Genomic DNA, 23,909 nt, shown 5'->3' on the forward strand with positions numbered 1-23,909 from the left:
AGCTAGTGAAGAGATTGAGACAAGAGAAAAATAACTAAGAAGTGGAAAGGGAACATCCCTCTTGTTCCGTTTCCTTTGCTCCTCAGTTTCTCCAAACCGTGGTTCTTGCTCAGGCCAACAGCGCAGCTGCCTCCTGGACACATGGATGCCGCAAGAATTCGCTGGCTCAGGTTCCCTTTTCCTCCCCGGAGAGTTTCCACACAGCAGGTCACGTGTCTCGGCCATCTGGCACTGCTCGCCTCAGCGGCACTAATTCTCCCTCACCTCTGCCCGTTTTGGGGTCTTCCAGCTTTTCCCCAAATACACTAAGCTGTGCCCTGCTTCTCTGGTTTAACCGAGCAGCCTCCTTTGGTGTGGTACCCTCTTCCCACTCCTACCATCTGAGCTTTTTCCTTCAGTCCTTCAGCCCTAGCCTAAGTGTATTTATTCCTCTTTTCAAAACCATTTCCCCAGGATTGGGAATTTAGCTCAGTGGTTTCATCGCCTGCTACACAAGCTCAAGGACCCCAGTTCGATCTCCAGTACCAAGGGGAAAAAAAAAACCATTTCCCCATTGGAGCTCCTAACTTTTGAGGTCCACCTCTTGCAGACAGGCTGTTATTCATTGCTTATTTCCTAACACACACACCTGAGTGTTCCCTAAGAGCCTGTAGGGGAAAGGCGTGAACTAGACTATGCAGACTCAGGGCAGGGTCAGCAGGGTGGGGAGTCTTTGAAGACCTGGTGTGTGCCCCACCTCCCTGACTGGACCTCTCTGGATGAGCAAGGTAGGAAGGGAAAGCATTTGCGACCCTGGACTGTCACATGGGGAAGGGGGGGAGCAAATTAGGATGATCTGTGTGCTGATAACTTGTGTGAGGCACTTATGCAGGAAGTCTATAATGCTTGCTGACTATGCGCCAGACACCGTGCTAGACTCTGGGGCCAGAGCTAGGAATTAGTGATGAGGAGCTCACATTCTAGTGGTGACACCAGGTGAATAAGAACCAGGTCGGCCAGCAATGTAGAAGATGGTTGACAGTAGCAAGGCATGTGGCATCAAGAAACTAGCATGTGGGAGATGATGGGGCTCAGGGGCTGCATCATACTCAGCGCATAGCAAAAGGGTCTTCAAGAAAGTAACAGTCATGCAAACTGGTTAACAAGGAGCCACGCTTGCAGAATGGCCCTTGGTCAGTGTGGCTGCCCTAACAAGCAGGCTAGGAAGCAGGTAAATCATCAAAGTTCTCTCCTCACCGTCGTGGAGGCTGAGAGTTCAAGACCAGGGTGCTACCTGGCGAGGTTGCAGTGAGGGCCTACTCGAAGGTCATCCTGTCACTCTCGACCTCCACCCATCCAGGCGAGGGGCACTTGACCAGTCCTGGAGCAGGGTCCCCATCAGGGGCGGCCGCAGGGTGCTGCGCAGGAGGGAACCGAGGAAGAGCAACCTAGGAACTGTGTTATAGGAAAAGCTATGTTTTTATTTAGCCGGAGTGATGCAGATTTTGAAAACTGTCGATCTTCCCCGAAGATGGTTGTACCCACACCTCCCAGATAAAATCGAGACATTTGTCCTCGCTGGAGAACGAGACTGCATATGGGAGATCATCAGGAGTGGAAGGTGCTGCACATAGGCACCTTTGGGTGGCACCACTGAGACTAGCCGGTCCCGGCGGTTGTGCACAGGACATTGCGATGACAGAAGCTTGATACCTATCCCTCCTCTGGCAACAGCAAGACTTCCGCGCCACTGGCGGGCAGGGACCTAGTTCGCATGCGCGGGGGCGGGCGCCTGGGGCAGGGCGCAAGGTCGCCCCTCGGGCTGGTGGCCGGTACTGGCGCGACGTTCCCGCGCAGACGGTGTTCGTGGACCCTCTGGCGCCACCTCTGTCGCTGCCCGCGTTTCGCCTTGGGAGCAGGCCGGGCTGGGTAGGGCCGGCAGAGGGAGCGCTGCCCTGGAGCAGCCTCCGTCCTCACCGCCGCCGCGGGCAAGCAGGCCTGGTCCCCAACCGCCCCCTGGGCAGCGTCCGCGGCGTCCCTACGTCGGCGTCGCCGCCCGAGCGCAGCGTCCGCCTGTCCCCCAGGATCGCCCGGCCGCTGCCCGAAACCCGCGAGGAGCTGTGGCGTCGCCTGCGCGGCCTCATCAAGGACAGCCTGTGATGATCTTCAGCAAGAGGTGCTGTGCCCACAGCACGCGGGTAGGGGCGCGGCCCGGCCTCGTGCAGTGCACAGAGGGCGACAGAGTGGGGCGAGGCCGCGACCTCCTTCCGAGTCGCCCAGGGCCAGATCGAGGTCTGTTGCGGGTGACCCGGGGCGCTCAGCCCGAGCAGCCTTGGTGCGAGAAGGCCGGGGAGAAGGTGGGATGGGGACCCGAAGTCGGGGTCATTCAGGCTCTGCTACCTTCGGGGCCAGGTGGGCATTGGACGTCCTGTCAGGAGCAAACCTGTATTCTCAGGGGCCGGGTGAGGGGCAAAGCAGAGCCCTCCGGGTGCGCGAGAGGCCTTGGTTCCATCCCCGCACCGAGAAAATCAAAAAGCAATTAGAAATGAACCTTTGGATCCTAACTCACCTGTGAAATAGGGACTTGAAATACTTTGAACTTTATGTCACATTATCAGAAAATTGAAAAATGAGACATGGAAGATAATATAAGCACAACTGTGGGGTCAAGCTCATGGAATTACAAGGCATCATTTTCAAATTTGATGCTTACATTGATTGTACATACCAATATATATTCTTAAAACATGTATTCAAGCTTATTTACTCGAAAGAATAAGATGATGTTAATCACTTGGAAGTCTCCTGGGGTATCTCCTCCCACCCCCACAGGATTAACTACTGGCCAGAATTCCTTATTCTTACTTAGTCTCACCAAATACCTTCATACATACATATGTATAGTTAATAGTTTGTTCTTTTTTCCCTGTTTTGGGACTTTTTGTAGATAGAATCTCTTGTAGTTTTTTTCCTCAAGGATTGTTAGACCAGAGAGTCATGCCTGTTAGTACCTGTAGCTCTGGCTCATTAATTTTTATTGCTGGGCTGTCCCTTAGGGTGAGTCCCACAGTTTCTCATTTTGATGTTTCTAGTATTTTTTTCATGAAAACAGTGTGGCTGCATGGCTGTTATTGGGCATATCTCCCAGTGCACATAAGCAAGACTTACTCTAGGGTAGAGATCTTGAAGCTGAACTGCTGGGCCAGGAAAGATCCATGAAATCATCATTGCCAAAGTGACACCCACCCGTTTCTCCAGGTGGTTATAGCAGTTTGCCCTCATGCCCATGTATAACAGTTCCTCTTACTCTGTCACCCTGCTAACTATCAAGATTTTTAACTTGTGCCATCCTGGCAGTTATGAAATGGTATTTCCTTGTAGCTTGAATTTTGCATTTACCTGATGAACTTCACATGTTTATGGGTCACTTGAAATAATCCTCTTGTCTGAAACATCCAGGTCTTTTGCTCTTTTTTTTTTTCTTTCTATTGAGATGTTTTCATTTTTTTGTGTGGATTTGTAGGTGTTCTTTATCTATTTTGAATACTAATCCTTCAGTTACACAGATTGGAAAATCTCCCCAATTTGACTGTTCTTTTTATTCTCTTTTTGGAATCTTTTGGTTCACTGAAATTTGCAACCTTCATGTCACCGAACCTATCACTTTTTTGTAAGCCAGCTTGTGCTTTTTCTGTCTTATTTAGGAAACCTATTTCTCTCCTTTATGGTCATAAAGATATTCTCCTGATTTAGCTACTGGGAGCTTTATAGCGTGCTTCCCACACTCGAGTTCCTTAATCCCCCCGGAACTGGTGGCGGTGGTGTGAGTGCAGCCCCGTGTGCTTTTTCTCTCTGATTTGGTTGCCCCTGTCTCACTTTCTGCAGAGGCTGTCCTTTCCACACAAGTGTGAGTGCTTATTCATCAGTCGCTGTGTGATAGCGAGCTATCGGGGTTATCTAGGTAGCTCATTCCCACCCTGGCTGAGGCTTCCACTTCCTCCACAGCAGGTGCAGCCCTGGTCACAGGATTAGCAGGACTCCTTGGCTGTGTTCTGCTGTCTGTCTCTGCTGGTGTCACATCCATGCTTTAGGCTCCACAAGTTGCAGGCTGGTTACTCTGTTGCTCTTGACAGTACCTTGGGTGTTCAATGTTCTGTACTTTGATCTGATTAAATCTAGGCAAAGATAATTTTTGAGGGAAGCTTTGAAGTTCACTGTGACCTTATGAAGGACCATTCTTAGCCTTATCTGTCTCTTTCCCTCATTCTCTCTGCTAAATTAACTGGCAGGCTAGTTTAGCTTCTTGGCTGTAATGGAGCCATCAGTTTCTCTTAATTTCTTACCCCTGAAAGCTGCATTTTTTTCCTTTCCTTCCCCTTCTCTCTCTCTCTCTCTCTCTCTCTCTCTCTCTCTCTCTCTCTCTCTCTCTCTCTCTCTCTCTCTCTCTCTGTCTTTCTTTCTTTCTTTCTTGAAACAGGGTCTCATTATGTAGTGCAGGCTGGCCTGGAACTCACTGAGATCCTTCTGCCTCAGCCTCCCAAATGCTGGGATTACAGGCTTGTGCCTGTCCATTGGTTTGTTTTGTGGTTTTTTTTGTTGTTTTGGTACTGAGTATTGACGTCCTTGTGCTTGTGAGGCAGGCAGCAGAACCACTGAGCTAAAAATCCCCAGCCCTGTCCATTGTTTTTGACAATATCTTTTTTTTTTTTTTTTTTTTTTTTTTGGTACCGGGGATCGAACTTGGGACCTTGCGCTTGCAAGGCAGGTGCCAGAACCACTGAGCTAAATCCCTGGCCCTTTGACAATATCTTTAGGCTTGAACTTCCCCTTAGTCTGTTTCAAATAAAGTCCATTCCTTTGGGAAGAGTTTTGGACCTCTGTGTTCTTAGGATCTGCCTCTCCCATGGCAAAGCCTTGGAGCCCTCATTCCAGAGCATGGGTCGGGAAATGACCTGCTTGGAGTGACACCCTTGTTTTATGGTCAGGGCTTAGGGAGAGAAGGACACTTTTTTCTTGGCTTACCTTTCCCAGCCTGCAGCTACACCTTGCAGGTGGACTGATATGGGGGTGACGAGGGCCCCACTCTTTTGCCCCTAGTGCACTTGGGTAGAGCCTTCAACCTCCTCCTGGGGAGTTGGATGGAAGAAGGGCACCCCTCTTTTGCTGACCATCTTTGCTAGCAATGTAGCCTATGTGACTCTGAGCTGGAGTGAGGGGTTGGGAAGTGCTGGTGAGCTGCTGCTCTGGCGAGCCATTGTTTGGGGGAGCTTGTCTGTTGGCCCCACTCATTTGAAGGGAAGCCCCCAGGAGGCTGAGGGGAGTTCAGGGCGCTACGTCACAGCTGTGCCTATAATTCACATCTGTTGCATCATTTTTAAGAGTGAGACAGGTACCTTTTTGTTAGAGGTGAAAGAACTCTTTTCTTCTTTGGGAGTCAACTATAATATCTTGGAACTTGATCAAATCGGTAAGTAAACAGCATATCATTTTCCATGTGATAAATGACAACAAGATTGACTTTTCTGTATTTACTTCATTCAATTCAATTTACTCTTGTCTCTTTCTGTTAGATGAGCCATTTTTGTCTATTTCACTATGCAGAAAATGAACCTTTATATGACAAATAATTGGGTGGAGGTTTCCTTATTTATATGTTTTTCCGATTTAAGGGAAGGGAGTGGGAGGAAGATATATAAGCTGCTAACTTGGGAGTATTTGCAGTGTTTCAGATGTCTCTGCCGTCTTTCTAGCAAAATAGATTGAGCTGTAGTAAATGAAAGGAATCTGCTCCTATTTCCTGACTCTGTTACTCTCAGGGGAACACATTCAGTTTGCAGCTTTGTACTTTTGACTCCTTGGCGTCCATGCATGTGATATTCACTGAACACTACACTTGGGGTGCTGCACAGGGGTGATGGGGAAAAAATTGCTATCTGCCTACATGGCACTGACTTGTTTCATCCAGGTCACCTGAGGAAGTGAAATACTCTTGAATTCCTTTTTATAGGTCTCAAACAAGGCAGCTTACCAAACAAGACAACTTAACTAGTCATGGCCTAGTTTTATTTTCAGAGATAGAGGCTAAAGTTTGGTCTATGTGCATAAAAATTTTTCAAATGGAATGGTAGGAAGTATTTTCTAAGTTCTTGCTTTTACAATTTTATATTGATATAGTATTTACTCTATAGAGAAGGCATAGTCATTGAGCTATATATCAAAAGCTCATTTAGAAAGGTTTATTTTTAAAGGAATCAATAGGTTGGTCTTTATTTTTTAAGATTTCCTCGAAAGCACTGGTGTTTTTGCATTTGAGACATCACTGTATAGTTATAGAGTGCACTGGCGTCTGTGGGTGTGCACCTGTGAGCATTTGAGTGTTGCTATACTCACTTTAATTCACACATGTTGAGAACCACTTATAGTGTCTTTATACAATTTTTTTTTCTTTAGATGATGGGGCCAGCATTCAGGAGATGCTGTTAGAGATCACTAACCAGAAAACCGTGCCCAATATTTTTGTGAATAAAGTACATGTGGGTGGATGTGACCAAACTTTCCAGGTAACCACAGTATATAAAACATGCTGTCTGTTCATGTTTTGTTTCAGAAAGTATTGAAAAGAGAAGATGATTTTTAGGAGTTTGTTGATTTGTCTTTTAGAGGTTGTAAAATGGACATGTGTATAGGATTGTTGTCAGATAATCTTGATTATTTTAAAGGAATGAGCCTTCCTACCAACTGAACTTTGGAAGCTCAGAAGCTAAGGAGAGAGTGTTCAGGTGAGATACCAGGCCAGGTGGGCAGGTCACCCTGCAGACAGGCCAGGTCTCCCCTCTCCAGGGGGAGAGAGAGGAAAGCTGTCCCTCAGAAAAATGAGAGCAGCACCAATGCCTGTGTCCAGGGTCACTGGATCCCAGTCAAAACTACTCCCTGGGGGTGCCTTACAAAGATCCTTGGCTTTTAATTTTTTGGTTCACTAATAGGAGTCATTCTGTGAGGAGTGACAGAAAAAAATCGATGTTTATTAAAGTCCTTATTTGATAATTGGTTATTTACTTTTATTAAGTTTCTGTTCTGTCAGATCCTTTATATGTGTATGCAAATGTTAGTAACTAGTGATTGAGTAAATACTTATTTGAAATTTTAATTAAGAATTATACTTTGGTTGGGAAAAAAGACTGTCTATGTGGAATGTTCATCTATGATTAACTGTGTTATGCAGAAATGGCCTGCTTTATTAGTCCTGGAGGCTCCTACCTAGTGTGCAAGTGGTAAGTACTGTAATTACGGCCCCTGAACACTTTCTGTAGCACTGGCCTGCCAGTCCCCACCTGGAAAATGATGTCAGAGAATGGATCTGGAGATGAGAGGTAGCAAATGTATTTCAAGGCTGAAGGGTTTTTCCTTGGTTAGCAGATGGATTTCCCTTGGGGGACCTAACAGTAAGGAGGCCAGTGGAGCCCTTTTTAGGATGTCCTAATAGCTGTCCCAAACAGCATTTCTTTGGTGGCCACTTAGCATCTGGTGGGCCCTCGTGGCTACAGAGCACCTGCTCTGCTTCACAAGAAGGGCTGATTGGAGCTTGCTCCCAAAGTCAAGGTAAGGGGGTTGAGCAACCGACTTTGCATAAAGAAAACTTTTCCTAAATCACTTATCAAACTCAGTGGTAGAATGCTTGTCTAGCATGCACAAGACCCTAGGTTTGATCCTCAGCATTACCAGAGAAGGAGGGATGGAGGGAGGGAGGACAGTGAACAAGAAAAACAAGAATAGCTGATTCCTAGCTCTTCATGCATGTATAAAAATATCAAACTTCTACCTTGACTAAGCTGCTTCAGATCCCCAGGAGGGCCATGGGAACAACAGACTATCATCAACAGCCAGCATCATAGCCATTGCTGAAAGAGAAACAAAATGTTCATGTTGTATAGGAAGTCACCAGCACAGATATAAAATTTAGATCTATTGAGCAGAAATCAGGAAAAAAAATTGCTGATAGTGCCTAAGAATTGTTTTCCAAATGAAGACTAGCACAGAGAAACAAAGATCTTGAAAAATGAGGCTTGGGTATTTGGCAGTATCTGAGTGATATTTTGATGCCAAACCAAGGAAAATGACCTTTTATGACACAGATGCAAAGCCCTGACCCTGTGGGTCATTTGACACGTGCCTCTCTTCCAGGTAACAGGTCAAAACAGGCCAAAATCTATATACTTTGGCAAAAGGTCTAATTGGTGGACCCTATATGAACAGCATCCAGATAAATTTATGATTCCAACTTAGATGATTTATCAGTTGTTTCTAAGGGTTTTTTTAAATAAAAGAAATGCATGCTCATTGAACACTGAGTGGAAATAAACAGTGTTAAAGCCTCAAGTCATGTAGCCTCTCTCCTTTTGTAACCGCAGGCGCATCACAGCGGCTTATTGCAGAAGCTCCTCCAGGAAGACTCGGCCTACGATTATGACCTCATTGTCATCGGGGGCGGTTCCAGTGGCCTCTCCTGTGCAAAGGTGTGGGCACAGGGTGAAGCTCGGAGATGCCTTTTGAAAAGATTGTATTTTAGCCTTGCAATCTAAGCTGGTTTAACTCAGGGAAAAGACCATGTTATTTCACAAACACAGAATATTTTCACTTAAGGAAGAGAAAAATTAGGGGCAAGAAAATGACAGGATGTGTTTATGTAGTTGCTTTCTTGCAGGAAGCTGCCAACTTGGGAAAGAAAGTCATGGTACTGGACTTTGTAGTCCCATCACCGCAGGGCACAACCTGGGGTGAGCCTCTTTGCTTCCGTCCTCTCTGCTTTTTACCTGCTTCGTTTGCTGGTATAATTTCATTTAATGCCCACAACAAACTCAAGCAGCTAAGTAGCCTGTTCTATAGATGAGGAGACTGAATCGAAGTTTAGAGTTAACAAGTGGTGATACTGAAAAGATAAAAGTAACTAAGGAAGCCGGGGATTTATCTCAGTGGTTCCTCTGCCTGCTTTGCAAGCACAAGCTGTCAAGTTCGATAACCGGTACCAAAAAAAAACAAGTAACTGAGGAAAATTTTACAAAAAGAAAAAAAATTTCAGGACCCAAACATTTTACCACTTGTGCCATGGTTTTCAGTGTATGTGTGCTAATATTTTTACCATGCCATGGTCACAGTGTATGTACGTGTCCTGGTCACCCAGGTTTGCCCTGTGTTTCATGTCAGTTTCACCAGGCAGTCTAAGGGCTGCCTGCATGGATGCAGTCAGGGTCTGGGCCACCACCGTGTGGGTGAGTAAGGAGCACGGTGCGGGCCAGCCCTGCAACTGCTGTGTACAGTGAGGCAGCTTGGCTTCCTTGCTTCCTTCACTGCTTTTCAGTAAAACAGAACACACGGGTTTAGTGCTGGGTGTTTTCTGCGCATGCTTCACATGCATTCTCCTTCCGTCTCTCCCCAGAAAACGGATCAGGTGGCAGCCCCACTGCCTTCCAATATCCGCTGGGCTCAGCCAGAGTATTGGAGAGAAGGGAAGGTGGAGCTGGGTCCTTATTCTCCTGCCTTCCACCCTGTCCAGTCACTTCCTGCTCCTCTGAAGGGCCACACGTGTCAGAGGCTCCTCTGGGTCATAGCACTCAGCCTTATTGTCCCTTCATGTGGGGCTGCCAGCAGTCCCTGCTGACACTGGTTTGGGGACTGTTCTGGCCCTTTCTGCCTATACCTTGCAATAATTTATCCATGAACCCTCTTCAGTTACCCAGCTTGAATGTAGCTTCTCTTTTCTGCCAGATTGTGATAAATAAAATATCAAAATCTTTTGTTATTTTTGAGACAGGGTCTCGCTATGTAGTCCAGGCTGGCCTTCAGCTTACTATATAGCCAGGCTGGGCTCAAACTCACAATGATCCTCCAACCTCAGCCTCCTAAGTGCTGGGATTACAGGTGTGTGCCACCACACCCAGCTCAAAATCATTTTTAAAAACCCAAATTAACTCAAAAAGTTTTAGCCTAGAATTTCATGTAGTAAAACAATCTCCCTTGGTTTTTCTTTTAATATTCTTGGAGTGTCTGTACAGTTGTTTGTTTCTCCTCCTGCCCTGTTCCCTTTTTCTCCCTTTCCTGTCCATACATTCTACTAGAAGCTGGCAGCACAGAACAGCCAGCAGCCAGAAAGGGAAGCCTGCTCCTGCCCTGCAGGGGGTGCTCGACACCATTGGTTTGGGGTTGCTCAGATCCAGAGTAGATGTTACCAGGCAGCTTGCCAGGGACCCAGCTGGCTCAGGGGCCAGCATTGCCAAAAGCAAGACTGGAAGCTGAGCTCCTGACCCTTGGGTATAGCTCAGAAACCTAATCCAGCCACATTCCACTGTAGGCCAGATGCAAGTGTCCCCCATACTACCCGTGTGCACGTGTATGTTTTTGCCCATTGTTGGGGGCTCCTCCACAGACTCCTGGTTATTCAGAAAGTCTGACTAAATTACTTGTATCTTATTTTGGGGTGGGGCATCATCTCCACTACCACCTGAGCTTTTCGCCCCCATCTTTTTAGTGATACTACGAGGTGTGGGAGTCACACTACAGGCAGACAGAGGGGACCCTAAACTGACCAATCTTCCTCAGGCCTAGGCGGTACCTGTGTGAACATGGGCTGCATCCCTAAGAAGCTGATGCATCAGGCTGCCCTCCTAGGGCAGGCCTTGTGAGACTCTAGGAAGTTCGGCTGGGAGTATAGTCAGCAAGGTGAGTGAAGACGGATCTGCAGGGAGGAGGAATGACTTCCTAAGATGGAGACTTGCCAGTCACAGTTGACAGCAGAGCTTGAAACTCCTCTGCCAGACATTCAGTAGGAGCCCACTGTGTGCCACCATAGAGATGGTCCAGCTGTTGTGGGCCCCAGGTCTAGGACGGGGTGGTCTCAGGCCCTAGGAATATGGAAGATAGTGATGGCTGTTTTTGGGTTTCCTTCAAGTATGAAGAAAATAGAGTAGCAAGGGCTTTTATCTGTTACCATGATAACATCTTCTGTTTATCAGTGGTTATGTATCTCTTTGGTTAATGCGAAGTAGAAAACAAATTCATCACTAACCATTTATTGGCTAGGCTCTGAGGATGCAAAGGTGAGGAAAGCATAGCTCCTGCCAGGAGCAGCACAGACTCTGTTGGGAGAGAGATGAGGAAGCCCGTTTGGTGAAGTGTAATTCACACAGCTGTTTGGCATTGACTTGAGGGGCACCTAGTTCACCCTCGAGGGTGGAGACAAGGTGATCCTTGAGTCTGAAGGCCACAGAGAAGTAGGACACTGAGGACCACACTATGCAGATTCAAGAAAACAGGGTGCATCTGGGGGACAGTGAGTGGCTGGGGTGAGGAAAGGGAAAGGGGAGTTGGGAGAAAGAAGGTCAGCAAGGTAAGTGCCATCAGGGCCTTACACCCCGGAGGTAAAAGAGCTATTGAGGAGTTGAAGCAGGAGAGGACCATGAGCTACAGTTAAGGGTTTGGATCCTCCGGTGGCACCTCGGGACTCAGGATGGGGAGGAGCAGGGCGGGTGGAGGGCAAGAGAGGACAGAGGCTACCAAGTCTACAGTGGAGCCAGCTTTAGAGTCATGGCTGGTGGAAGGCAGGGCTTGAGAAAAATGGAAATAGAGGCTTTACAAATGAGAAGGGGAGGAAGGGTTGGGGGGAGGGGAGGGGAAGGGGACAAAAGAAAGAACTAAGGTGTGTTATGTGCATGTGCAAATTCGCCACAATGAGTGTGATCATTAGGTACTGCAAACGTGTCCTTAAAAAAATGGAAAAGAGACAAAATGGTAAGTTTTTTAATACCTTAGATAAGTGGGTCAGGAAAAGGAGGAAACCAGGAGAGTTGTCATAGAAGCCAAAGGGATTCGACTTTTTCAGGGCAAGATTTAGGACTTCAGGAGTCTAAAGAGAGAGCCAACTTGAGCCGGTGCTGCAGAAGGCTCAATGGAGTCAGGCTTCGATGTAGACATTTTGATTCAGCAGGTACTTAAGGAGTTCTTTCTTTCTTTTTTTTTTGATGTAGTGAGGATTGAACCTAGGGGGTGCAGAGCTACATCCCCAGCTCTTTTGTAAATTCTGGTTTAGAAACAGGGTCTCACTAAGTTATTCAGGCTGCCCTCAAACTTTCAATTCCCCTGCCTCAGCCTCCCTAAAGAGCCTTTTCATTTATTTATTTTTTAAAATAAAAGTGTTTCTATAGTGTTTTTCAAATAATTGACCCCAAGTGACACGTCTTAATCTATTTTCTGTTGCTCTAACAGAATACTGAGACTGGATAGTTTATAAAGAAAAAAGGCAGTCCAAGAATGCACCCTGGCATCTTTCTGGCTTCTGGGGAGGGCAGGGGACATGCAGGGAAGAGACCAAGGGCAGGAGTGGCCTCTGCTTTCATGGTCAGGAACCAGGCCCACAAGGTTGGACCTCACTCCTGGGAGAAGCGCCTGGATGCCTTCAGTGACCCAGTCACCGCCACGAGGGCAGCCAGGTTTCCCCTGGGTTCTGTTGGGTTCAGAGCACATCCAAACCCAGTGTGGCAGGAACCTTGAGGTCCTCATAGCCAGAAAGGCTGAGCAGGGCAGAGCGTGGCTCCTTGTCTGGCGTTCTTGAGGCCCACAGAGCAGACAGGCCTTCTGTATGCTTATGTCACAACTGCTGCGGTGCAGGCCAGCCACGGGGTGTGGGGCTTGTTAGCTCTGTGTCTTGTCTCATCTCGCACCATGTAGGTGCTGTGCTTCCATAGGGCATGGCCGGAACCTGTGCACACACCATCCTCACTCCAGAGGCCTCAGCTGATGTTCCTAACTCTGCTAAGTGCTCGCTGGATGTTTCTAAATACTTAGCACAGCACCCCAGAGATGACTTGGAAAGCATTCATAGATGGGGAACTTTGAGGAATATAACTTTCTTGAGGGAGCCAAATTTTAGGTTTTTCAAAATTCCCTATAAATAAAATTCTTCTAAGTCAGTGTTGGGTGCTTACTAAGAAATACTTAGCTTGGGACTGCTGCTTAGCATGTGTAAGGCTCTGAGTTCGATCCTCAGCACCATGCAAATGCAGAAAAGGAAGGAAGGAAGGAAGGAAGGAAGGAAGGAAGGGAGGGAGGGAGAGAGGGAGGGAGGGAGGCAGGACCAAACCTCACATGGAGTGTGGAGCATAGCAGTTTATAGGCATAGGCTCAGAAAATGATCAGAAGTGAACAGAATCTGAGAGGTGAGAGAAAGGAATTCATGCTGCAATCTTGCTCTAGGAGAATGTTTTAGATACTTCTACTCTTGATAGAGAAAAATATAGGTTAAAATAGGTTTAAAATGTATACGTAATTTCCAGATTAGAAGTTGAATGTAGAAACTCCAGTAAAAGGTTAAAAAGAAAAGGGGAAAATGTACAGAGAATAGTTAGTAGGACAAAAATAAGAAGAGAAGCAGCATGAAATTGTAATTCCAAATAAACACAATGGCAACAGAAGATAAGAGCAATCATATGATTTATAAGAATAAAACTGAAATAGGATAAAGTGAAATGGGTCAAATTATCAGGTTCAGTAAACAGCAAACTCCTTCCATGTACTGTTTACACACAAATACCTAACATCTAAAGAGATCATTGTTGAAAATATTAAAATTTTAAATTTTCAGTTAGTTAAAATTTCCTGTTTATTAATTTAAATATATGAGAAAGTTTTGAATAGAAGGGAGAAGATATATTGAGGAAATACAAATAAAAGGAATAGCAGTTAGCACCAATAAGCAGAACATAAGCAAAGACAAGCAAACAACCAACCTAGAAATTCACAAGTCAAGGCTGCCCCCACCTTCTGCAAATAGAATTGATAAACAAAATCTAGAGTATGGTGTTTGAGCTGGCGTAGTGGGATGTGCATGCCTGTAGTCCTAGCACTTGGGAGGCTGAGGCATGAGGATCACCACAATTTCAAGACCAGCCTGGTCTACATAGTGATTTCAAGACCAGCCTGAGCTATGTAATGAGACCCTGTCTCAAAAAAAATGGAGTATGGTGTTTGAAAATATAAATAAAATGTGTGGATCTTGTAAATCCAATCAAGGAACCCAGAGGTAAGAACTCAGACATATATGTAACAACATTGGTATGAGAAAAGAAATATCACTACAGACAAGGAAGACAAAGCATTTGATGTAGTTGTACAAATTAGTGCTGATAATTTAAATGTCTCAATGAAAAGAAATATCTTCTAGGAAAATAGAAATGATTAGAATGACATAAATTATCAAAGGAAATGAGTCTGAGAGCAACTAGATTCCCAAGACACCATAGCTTTACAAAGCCATTTTCTCAAATCTTAAAGGAATAGACTCTTCCTGTGTAATTTAAACTGATGTAGAACTTAGAAAAACATCAAGACGTTTGGGCCAGGGATTTAGCTCAGTGGTTTCGTCACCTGCTGTGCAAGCGCAAGGTCCCGAGTTCGATCCCCGGTACCAAAAGAAAAAATCAAAAAGTTCATCATTTTTCTTTTCTTTTCTTTTCTTTTCTTTTTTTTTCTTTTCTTTTGAGGCTGACATAGCTATGATACGTAGTTTGAAAACAGAAAACTATACCCATAAAGGTTCCAGCATTCTTAGGACAGCTGTATCCTAGAGGAGTGCAGGTGGCTGGGGCAGGGTCCCTGTAAGGTGGGTTCCCAGAGGGACAGATGAGTGCCTCGAATACACTCATGCTTTTCAGTGGTGCACGTACTTATTGCATGATGGGGAAAAGCCAGAGCACATATTTAATCAGGAGAACGTGGTGTTAAACGCAGACTCAGGCAGGTGGCCCTGCTCTGGTGCAGGACCTCTTGCCAATGTGCACAGAGGATGTGTAGGGAATTCAAGTGCACCTATCTGAAAAGCTATACACAGTTATATCCAGTATGCCTAGAGGATGTCAGAGATTAAACTAATAAATAGAATTCATGAGTTAAGTTTATTGATTTTAAAATAAATGCTGTAAATCAGGACACGTCTTACCCTTCAGCATCATAAGCTGAAAAATGTGATGGAAGACTGTAACAAAAATGACAGAATGCCTTGGAGTAATTTTTTTCTTTTTTGGTTCTCAGGATTGAACCGAGGACCTTTGTACTTGAGCCACATCCCTAGCCCTTTCTAAAAAATTTTGTTTTGAGACAGTGTCTCAGTCAGCAGGTTGCCCAAGCTGGGCTCATTGCAATCCCCCTTCCACAGCCTCCCAGAGAGCGGGGGTTACAGGCATGCACCACCAGGCCCAACCACTCCTTGGTTTTCAAAGCAGCAGGTCGTATGGCTCATGTGTGGTTGTGTGTGGTCATGTGTAACTCGCCTCCACACTGTCACCCTGGTTGTTTCTGTTTAGTGAAGCACAACTGGGAGATCATGACAGAAGCGATTCAGAACCACATTGGCTCTCTGAACTGGGGCTACAGGCTGTCCTTGCGAGAGAAAAGGGTGACCTACACCAATTCCTGTGGAGAATTCATGGGGCAGTATAAACTAAAGGTACTGAGTTTCCTGTCTTGGTCGTTGCTTTTCCTGACTATGGTTTTTCTTGCCTGGAACTACAATTCCATGTTGCCAAGGGCAATAGCTAGCATGTGCACATGTGTGTTGACACAGCACATGACTGCACAGACAAGTATGTTTTCCCTCAGTTTGTTGATTACACATAACTGCTAAATTGAAGACATTGCATTTTAAAGAACTTTTAAAGTTGTTTGTCTTGATTTTACTTACATCTTAAAAGAGAAAATGTTTAGACTAAATAGTTCAATGTTCAAAAGATCAAAACAATTCAGAATTTTAGTCGTAGAATCCTTTTTTCAATTGAGACCATACTAAAACTCCAATACCTATTGTTTATAAAAGCATTGGTAAAAGCAATACCAGAACCTGCATTTGTGTTTATGTTTATAATGTTTATACATTATGAGATCAATACATAAGGAAAGTGAGATCATTTGAGGAACATAACATTTTTAAATTGGAGTTATGAAAGGCAGCGATTGTCCTCATGTCTGGAATATGTCATACTTTGGTAATGGCGTGTGAGGTGATCTTGACAAGGCTTTGGGTGATTCTGTAGTCAGCTGTTTGCTCAGCTGAGGAAGAGGGGAGAAGTGTGGAGCTGCACCCTTAAAGCCACACATGGGCCAGTTTGGATAACACCACTCCCGAGAGACACCGGGGAAATCCAAGCTAGTCTTATTGCTTAGACAGTAGCATGCCTGGCACGCCCCACCCGCCCTGCCTCATCTGTCCAGTTGCTCAGCTGGACACTTGTACTTCCCCACCCCAGCCTGCGCTGGCCTGTCTGTTTCGGGGCCCTCCTAAGCAGGCCCCTTCTCCAGGCTGCCCAGCCCCCATCCCACTGATCATGTCTTTGGATACCTCTGTTGGTATTTGGATTATTTACATGAAAATCGATTTTGAATTAGTCACATAATTGCAAAATACCAGCAACCATTGTCGCTTCCCCGTAGTCTGCATTTCTAGGATGGCGTGGGAAGACTTTCACATCTGGCTGTAGTCTGTCTGTTTCCTTTCACATGTGACACAAACCTGCTCTCCATCACTTCTGGCCATCTGCTGTTCCCCGACCCTGGCTCCTTGCAGGTGGATATGTGCAATCCTTTCTCATCCCAGACTACATTCTTCTCCAATCATCTCCCTTCTCTCAGCTCCACGCCTTCTGTGAACCCATCCTTGACTGGCTTTCTAGCCCACCACCCCCACCCATGGTGCTTTGGTCACCATTTGGTAAAGATCTCTATTTTCTGTGGTGGTGTTTATTACATTGTGTGATAAGTTTTGCACACCTGTGATTAGTGTTAAATGAGAAGCCCTGAAAGTGTGGTGACTATTTTTCCATGCATCTGATACTCTGTAGTGTTTGTTGAATAAGTGAAGTTTACTTTTTTTTTTTAAGGCAACCAATAGAAAAGGACAGGAAACTTTTTACACTGCTGCTAAATTTGTTATAGCAACAGGTGAAAGGCCACGGTACTTAGGAATCGAAGGAGATAAAGAATACTGTGTTACCAGGTAAGATTAAATAGAGCGTTTTAACTTTAATCAATGTGTTATGTTTATGTTTCTATTTATTTTCTTCCTTATTGTACAGAAGATTTGAATTGATGACAAATAAAAGTACAGTGCAAGAAGTGACAAAGTTCAAGTAATGAGACAGAGAAAGTAAGATTAAATAAATAATGTGAGAGGTAAAATTTATGCACAAAAATATGCTCTGTTTCCAGATAGTTGCTGGAAATGGCCCAGGAATGTTCTAAACTTCCTAGAGGTCAAAGAGAAGAAGTAAACACAATTAGCTTTCAGGTTAAGTGTCCCAGGATCAAGATGAGATTTCACAGAATTTTCTGGGGGTGGCCAGAAGATACTGCACAGTCAGGTACACTGAGCTGCAGACCTCCCAAGCAGCTCACGGTAACAGTGCATCTTCACCGCACCATCGCTCAGGAGACCACACATACTCACAGGCACCACAGACACACACACCTACAAACTGCCATTTTTCTCATCAGTGTAGTCTAATATTTCTATTCAATTTTCTTTACATGTTTTCCTTGTATCTAAGTTGACTATATAAAAGCCACACTTCCTCCTGCACATTCTGTCCACAGTAGACTCAGTGACAAACTTCTAGGGGCAGCTGCCTTTAGCGTTTCTTCATTTATGTACCAAACTGCAGTAGACAACTCATTTCATTTTCATTGCCTGGGTAATCTGTTTTCCATTTTTGTTTTTCAGTGATGATCTTTTTTCTCTGCTGTACTGCTCTGGGAAAACATTAGTAGTGGGTGCATCTTATGTGGCTCTGGAATGCGCAGGGTTTCTTGCAGGCTTTGGCTTAGATGCCACAGTAATGGTGCGCTCTGTCCTTCTTCGTGGCTTTGATTGAGAGATGGCAGAGAAAGTGGGCTCCTACATGGAACAGCATGGCGTCAAGTTCTGAAGAAAATTTATACCTGTGACCGTGAGTCTGAATGGCGTTCAGAATTCCTTTTGTTTTCTTTCTTACTCTTTAATTTCTAATTTTGCCTCTCCTTGCCTCATTGCATTAGATAAACTAATAGTGTTAAACATCTCATATCCACCCCAAATCTATGGAACCGGGCTCCTTTGTCCCCACCTCCAACACTGGAAATGTCCTTGCTCCTCTCAACCTTTTCTGACATTTTCAAGGATATCCCTTCCTTAGCTATCATCTTTTCCCTTTTCTCATTAGAACCTCCTATGTTAAATAATTCCTCTGTTCCCTTCTCACCAGTTCCCCATTTTTCTTTTCTCCTTCACAAAAACAAATCTTCTCAGCATGCTTCACCTGCTTTCTTGCTCTACTTCACACTTCCGGACTCTCAGCTGCTTCCCTCTCACCACCCCCGGAAGCTGCAGGTCAGGAAATCCAGCCTCTCTGCTTTCCATGTCCCGGGCCTTGTAGCATAGAGAGATGGTGCTCAGATCCATACCCCCAGTCAGATGTTTCCCCTGGACCCCACACTCATTTCTAACAACTGCTCATTGCTTCAGTCTCTCGTGAACATTTCAAATTTAACACGACAAAGATGAAACTGTATTTTCTACTAGATGTGTTCCCGGGCTGATCTTTCTGTCTGATCTCAGAACTCGGTGAATGGTACACAGTCTATGCAAGGTATTAAAGCAACACCTAGGAAGCCTTTCTTCATTTCTCCTTTTATTCAGCCTCCAGTCCCAGCCAATCCATTCATTCACTTCTGTCTCCAAATCATAGTGTGTGACTGTTCTCTTCTCTCCTCCCAGGTCCAAAGTCCTCACCACCCACATGCACCACCACACACACACATACACACACACACACACACACACGTGCACTTTTTGGTCCTTGGTCCATTTGTTTTTTGTCACCTCCGATGGAGCTATTACATCATTTATCCTTATTAGGTTCAACAGTTGGAGAAAGGTTCACCTGGGAAGCTGAAAGTATCAGCTAAATCCACGGAGGGAGCAGAAACAACTGAAGATGTGTATAACACAGTAACTATTTATTTTACAAGTAGTAAGTAGCTGGACATACAAATGGACAGAGATTAAACTTATGGAAAAATTACATGAAGATTGTTTTGATACTTTATAAAAGTGTAATAAAGATACAGGGTGGTTGGGTGCTGACACTGGATTTTCAGTGATAAAGGAAGAACATCATGGTAGAGTACATGTATTGGTAACTGCATGTAGAATAAACTCTGGAAGCACAAATACTCAAGTGTTATTAGTGCTGGCTTCTGCAGAATTGAACATTTTATACATGTCTTCATTTGAGAATTTTTGCAGTATTAAATATGTTTTATTAATTTTAAAAACCATACATTTCTTTTTTTGGTACTGGGAATTGAATCTAGGGCCCTGGTCACACTAGGCAAATGCTCTTACCACTAAGTTACACCCCAGCTTTTTTATTTTTAAGACAGGGTCTGAGGGGCCAGGGATTTAGCTCAGCGGTTTCGCCACCTGCCTTGCAAGTGCAAGGACCCGAGTTCGATCCCCCCCCACACAAAAAAAAGACAGGGTGTCATTCCACCGCCCAGGCTGCCCTTGACCTTGTGCTCCTCCACATCAGCTTCCAGAGCTGCTGGGATCATCGGTGTGCACCACTGTACTCAGTGACCACTGTTCTTTTCCAGAAACAAACAGTACAAAATCTTGGAACAGTGTGAATAGACTGGAATAATTTAAATGCCAGTAATTTTTTTGTAATTATAATTTTGACAGAAACTATACACTTATTTTTATATACTCTTTATACACTTTTTTTTTTACTTAAAAAGAATAAATGTAATGTGGAGGATCAAAAATATATTTAAAAAACCCAACCTTGTTGATATTTTGATTAGGATTGCAGTGATGTATAGATTGGTTGGAAATTGCTGACTTCTTTGCAGTTTCTAGTCTTCCCTTCTGCCCATAGGTCTTCTTTACTTATGATTCCCAAGAAAGTTAGTCATTGTCACTCTGTAGAAGTGAAGAGAATATCTTCTGTTAGATTTATTCCTGGTCACTCATGTATTTATAGATAATTACAAATGGTATTTTTTGAAAAATATTGCCTTCAATTGTTGCTGGTGTATAGAAAAGCTGAATTTTGTGCTTTGATTTAGTATTCAGTAGTTTGCTAAACTCTCATTTAATCATTTATCTATAGATTATTTTGGATTTCCTCTGTGCACATTCATATTATTTGCAAATAATAACAGTTCTGTGTCCTTTCTACTGTAATTCTCCTTTTTCTTGCCTAAGCACACTAGCCAGGACCTTCTATACAGTGTTGCGAAGTGATGGCAATGATGTTGTCTTGTTCACAGTGTCAAAAAGGAAGTTTTCTGTGTTTTCACTATGAAGAATAATGTTTTCTCTAGGGTTTTAGTGGATGACCAGGTAGGGAAATTTAAATTTTTGTGTGCTAAGTGCTTTTTTTGTTTATTTTGTTTCATTTCTTTTAAAATTATAAATGGATGTGCAGTTGAAATAATGTTTTTTTTAAGCTATTGATGATCATTTTTTCCTTTATTATATCAATGTATTAAATCATACTGATTTTATAATGTTCAGTCAGCTTTGTATCCCTGGAATAAACCCAACTTGGTTATGTTAGATTTAGTTACTTACATATTTATGAATCATATTGGCTGATAATTTTCCTTTCACACAGTGAACTGTTCTGGTGTAAGTATCAAGGTTGTTCTCGCTCATGAAAGAAGCTGGGATTATGTTTCTTCCGTTTTATTCTCTGGCATTATCTATGCAATATTAGAATTCATTTTTTGGTTTGTTAGAGTTGACTGATGTAAACATCTAGGCCTAGAATTTTCTGTGGAGATGTATTTGAACAATGATTCAATTTCTCTAATGATGAAAGGAGATTTAACATTTTTTGTTTTTTTCTTGTGTTCTTTTTTATTAATATATTTTTCTAGGACCTAGTCCATTTCACCTAAGTTTTCAAATAAATCACTATAAAGTTATTCATAATGTCTAACTTTGCAAATTATTTATTTTTGCAATGAGGAATAATTTCCAAGTACCAAATGCACCGATCTCAGATGTCCAGGCAGTTCTGACAAATGCACATCTTCACGCAATCTGCACTCCCTCAGAGGCAGAGCACCCATCTCTCTTTGTTCTTTCCCAGTCTCCAGCCCCTAGTATCTTGTTTTGATTCTGCCACCATGGACTGGTGTTGCCCATCCTCGCCATTGTGTAAGCTGAATCAGACAGTCTGCTCCTCAGTATCTGGATTCTTCTATTGAGGTTGATATTTTTAGGATTCATCTATACTGTTGTGAGCATCAGGAGTTCTTTAACCTTAACCAGAGAAGCCATTGGGCCTGGAGTTCATTATGGAACTTTATAAATTGTGATTTCACTTTTGTTAATAGATAAAGGCTATGTTGGTTTGCTAGGGCTGTGCTAAGGTTTAGGTCTTAAACGTCCTCTCAAAGCCTGTGTACGAACAACTTGGTCCCCAGCTTGAGAGGTGGCAGAACCTGTAGGATCTGAGGCCTAATGGTAGGAAGCTAGGTGTGCCCTTGAAAAGGATTCTGGGACCCAGGACCATTCCCATGTCTCTCTTTATGCATCCTGGCTGCCGTGAAGTAAACAGGCCTTCCCCACCATGCTCCCCATGAGGTACTGTGGCTCCACAGGTCAAAGCGATGGGCCACATGGCCATGGAATGATACTGTCCTTGGCTTGCAGACAGCTGCCTTCATGTGTGCCCTCTCACAGGTGCCTCTGCCTGAGCGTTGGCTGTGGCTTCATCTCCTCTCCTTAGAAGGACATTACTCGTACTGACATTGCCCATCAGTTTCCTATCTTTATAACAGAATAGTTCAGGGAATCATCTTCAGAAGAGGAAAGGGTTGTCGTGGGTCACTTGGCCCGCCTGCTCTTGGGGCTGTGGCATGGCAGTGATCATGGCAGAAGCTGCTTAACTCATGGCAGCTGGGAAGCAAAAGAAAGAAAGGGAGACCAGAGTCCCACACTGGCCCTGGAGGGCAGCTAGTGGGCCCCACCTCTCAAAGGCTCTGCCTCCTCCCATAGCACCACTGGCTGAGACCAGGCCTGTCGCAGAAGACCTTTCAGGGGATTCCAAGCCATAGTGACCTCATCCAGCTTTAATTCCACTTTATACTTTATAGGCCATGTCCCCAAACACTGTCACAGCCTGAGACACTGTGAATTAGAGCTTCAACATGCAGACTTTGAAGGGACAGATCAGCTCCTAGTAGGCTTATTCATACCTTTGTGTGTAAGATAGATAAGTTATATCTTTCAAGGACTCTGTCACCTACACTGTCAAACTCACTGACATAGTTTGCCCATAATATTTAATTATCATCCTTTTAATGTCTGAAAGATCTGTGGCAATGTCCCCTCCTTCACTCCTGAGGTGAGTAATTTGTGTTTTTCTGTCTCTGTAAGTGCAGGTTTTGTTAGCAGTTGGTTGTGACTCCTGTACAAGGAACATAGGCTTGGAGAAGATCGGTGTCAGCATTGGTGAGAGGTCAGTGGGGGTGGGGGTGCTGCACTGCTGCTGCACAAAGCAGGGTTTTCTGCAAGTCATCTCTTAGAAGTTCTCACTTCACTACTAAGACACATTTTTAATGCGCTCAATTGATCTTACAATAAATTCTGTGCCAACTCTGCAGTCAACCAGTCAATCATCAGTAACTCTTTTTGTGTGCCTTAAAGAGCTCATACATTCAACAGAGATTTACAAAAACTAGTTGTGGAAGTGTGTTCACTTATATGTGTGAATATTTGTGTCTTTGTCAGGCAAGGAGAAAATTCCAAAGGTGGAAGGTGACTGTGGGGGAAGTTGAGTTAATCCCGGGGATCCAAGAAGTGTGCATGGTTTTACCAGAGAAAGGTTTTCTGTTGGAGCTGCAGAAAGCCTTTTTTTCTTAAGCCATTGATTTTATAAGTTATTGATAACCCAAGGTGTTTGAATTCTTTAGACAAAGGACTTTTGTCTTTTGGAATACTGTTCACCAGTAGTAGTACAGTTGGTGATATTATATCTTTTTTCCTTTTCTAACCCTACTAGGAATAGCAAAATACCAGTCAATGATGTGGAGCAGACCAATGTCCCCCACATCTATGCCATTGGGGACATTTTAGAGGGCAAGCCAGAGCTCACTCCTGTTGCCATAGAGAGAGGCAAGCTGCTAGCTTGCTGACTCTTTGGGGCCTCTTTAGAGAAGATAAGTCTCTTAATATTGTTGTTAGGCCATCATGTGTGTGTGCACATGTGCGCACACATGTGCGTGCTGCTGGGGATTAAGCTGCAGGCCTCATCTGTGCTAAGCAGGTGCTGTATCAATGAGATATACTCCCAGCCCTGAGATGATAATATCTTAAAATTATGATATAAAAACTAATTACCAATAACACTGTGTTCTTGTTTTCCAAGTAAAGGGTTTGTCAGAGGTATAATTTGCAGTTGACTTGCCATTTACTCATTATCGCAAGCAAATATTTTTGGTTTTCAACTGTGGACAAGATGTATGGGGTGATAGATGATCCAGTGACTCCAGCCCCAGGGCCTTCCCAGTGGTGGGGGCCCCAAGTTGAACAGGCACAGGGGATGAGGAGATGGAACATGATTATGTGCTGAAGAGTGCTGCCAGGCAGTTGCTTTAGGGCCAGCGAAAGGACAATTGGCTTCTAACTGAGAGGCTAGAAAAGTGGCCAGTTGCATGTGACAGAGTGGAAGGTACATTTGTCATGGTCAGCTTGCAGGCCTGGCCTCTGTGCCTGCTCGGTGTGTGTACCTGGCAGCCAGTGGCCTTTCAAGACTTGGGTGTCATCATCTGCTAGGCTGGCAGTGTGCCTGGGATGATGACTGTTTTGCACATTCTTGGAGCCAGTGCTCAGAATGGGCTCT

General features: G+C 44.4%; 1 pseudogene; it reads left to right on the forward strand.

Annotated features, from left to right (window-relative positions):
* The first annotated feature begins 1,475 nt into the window (after nucleotides 1-1,475).
* LOC106007535 (thioredoxin reductase 3-like) lies at nucleotides 1,476-23,367 on the forward strand (annotated as a pseudogene).
* Nucleotides 23,368-23,909: the final 542 nt, after the last annotated feature.

This window comes from Heterocephalus glaber, unplaced genomic scaffold, assembly GCF_053883595.1.
Source record: "Heterocephalus glaber isolate CG9 unplaced genomic scaffold, H.glaber_assembly_v1.0 deba00001698, whole genome shotgun sequence".
NCBI classification, from domain to species: domain Eukaryota; kingdom Metazoa; phylum Chordata; class Mammalia; order Rodentia; family Bathyergidae; genus Heterocephalus; species Heterocephalus glaber.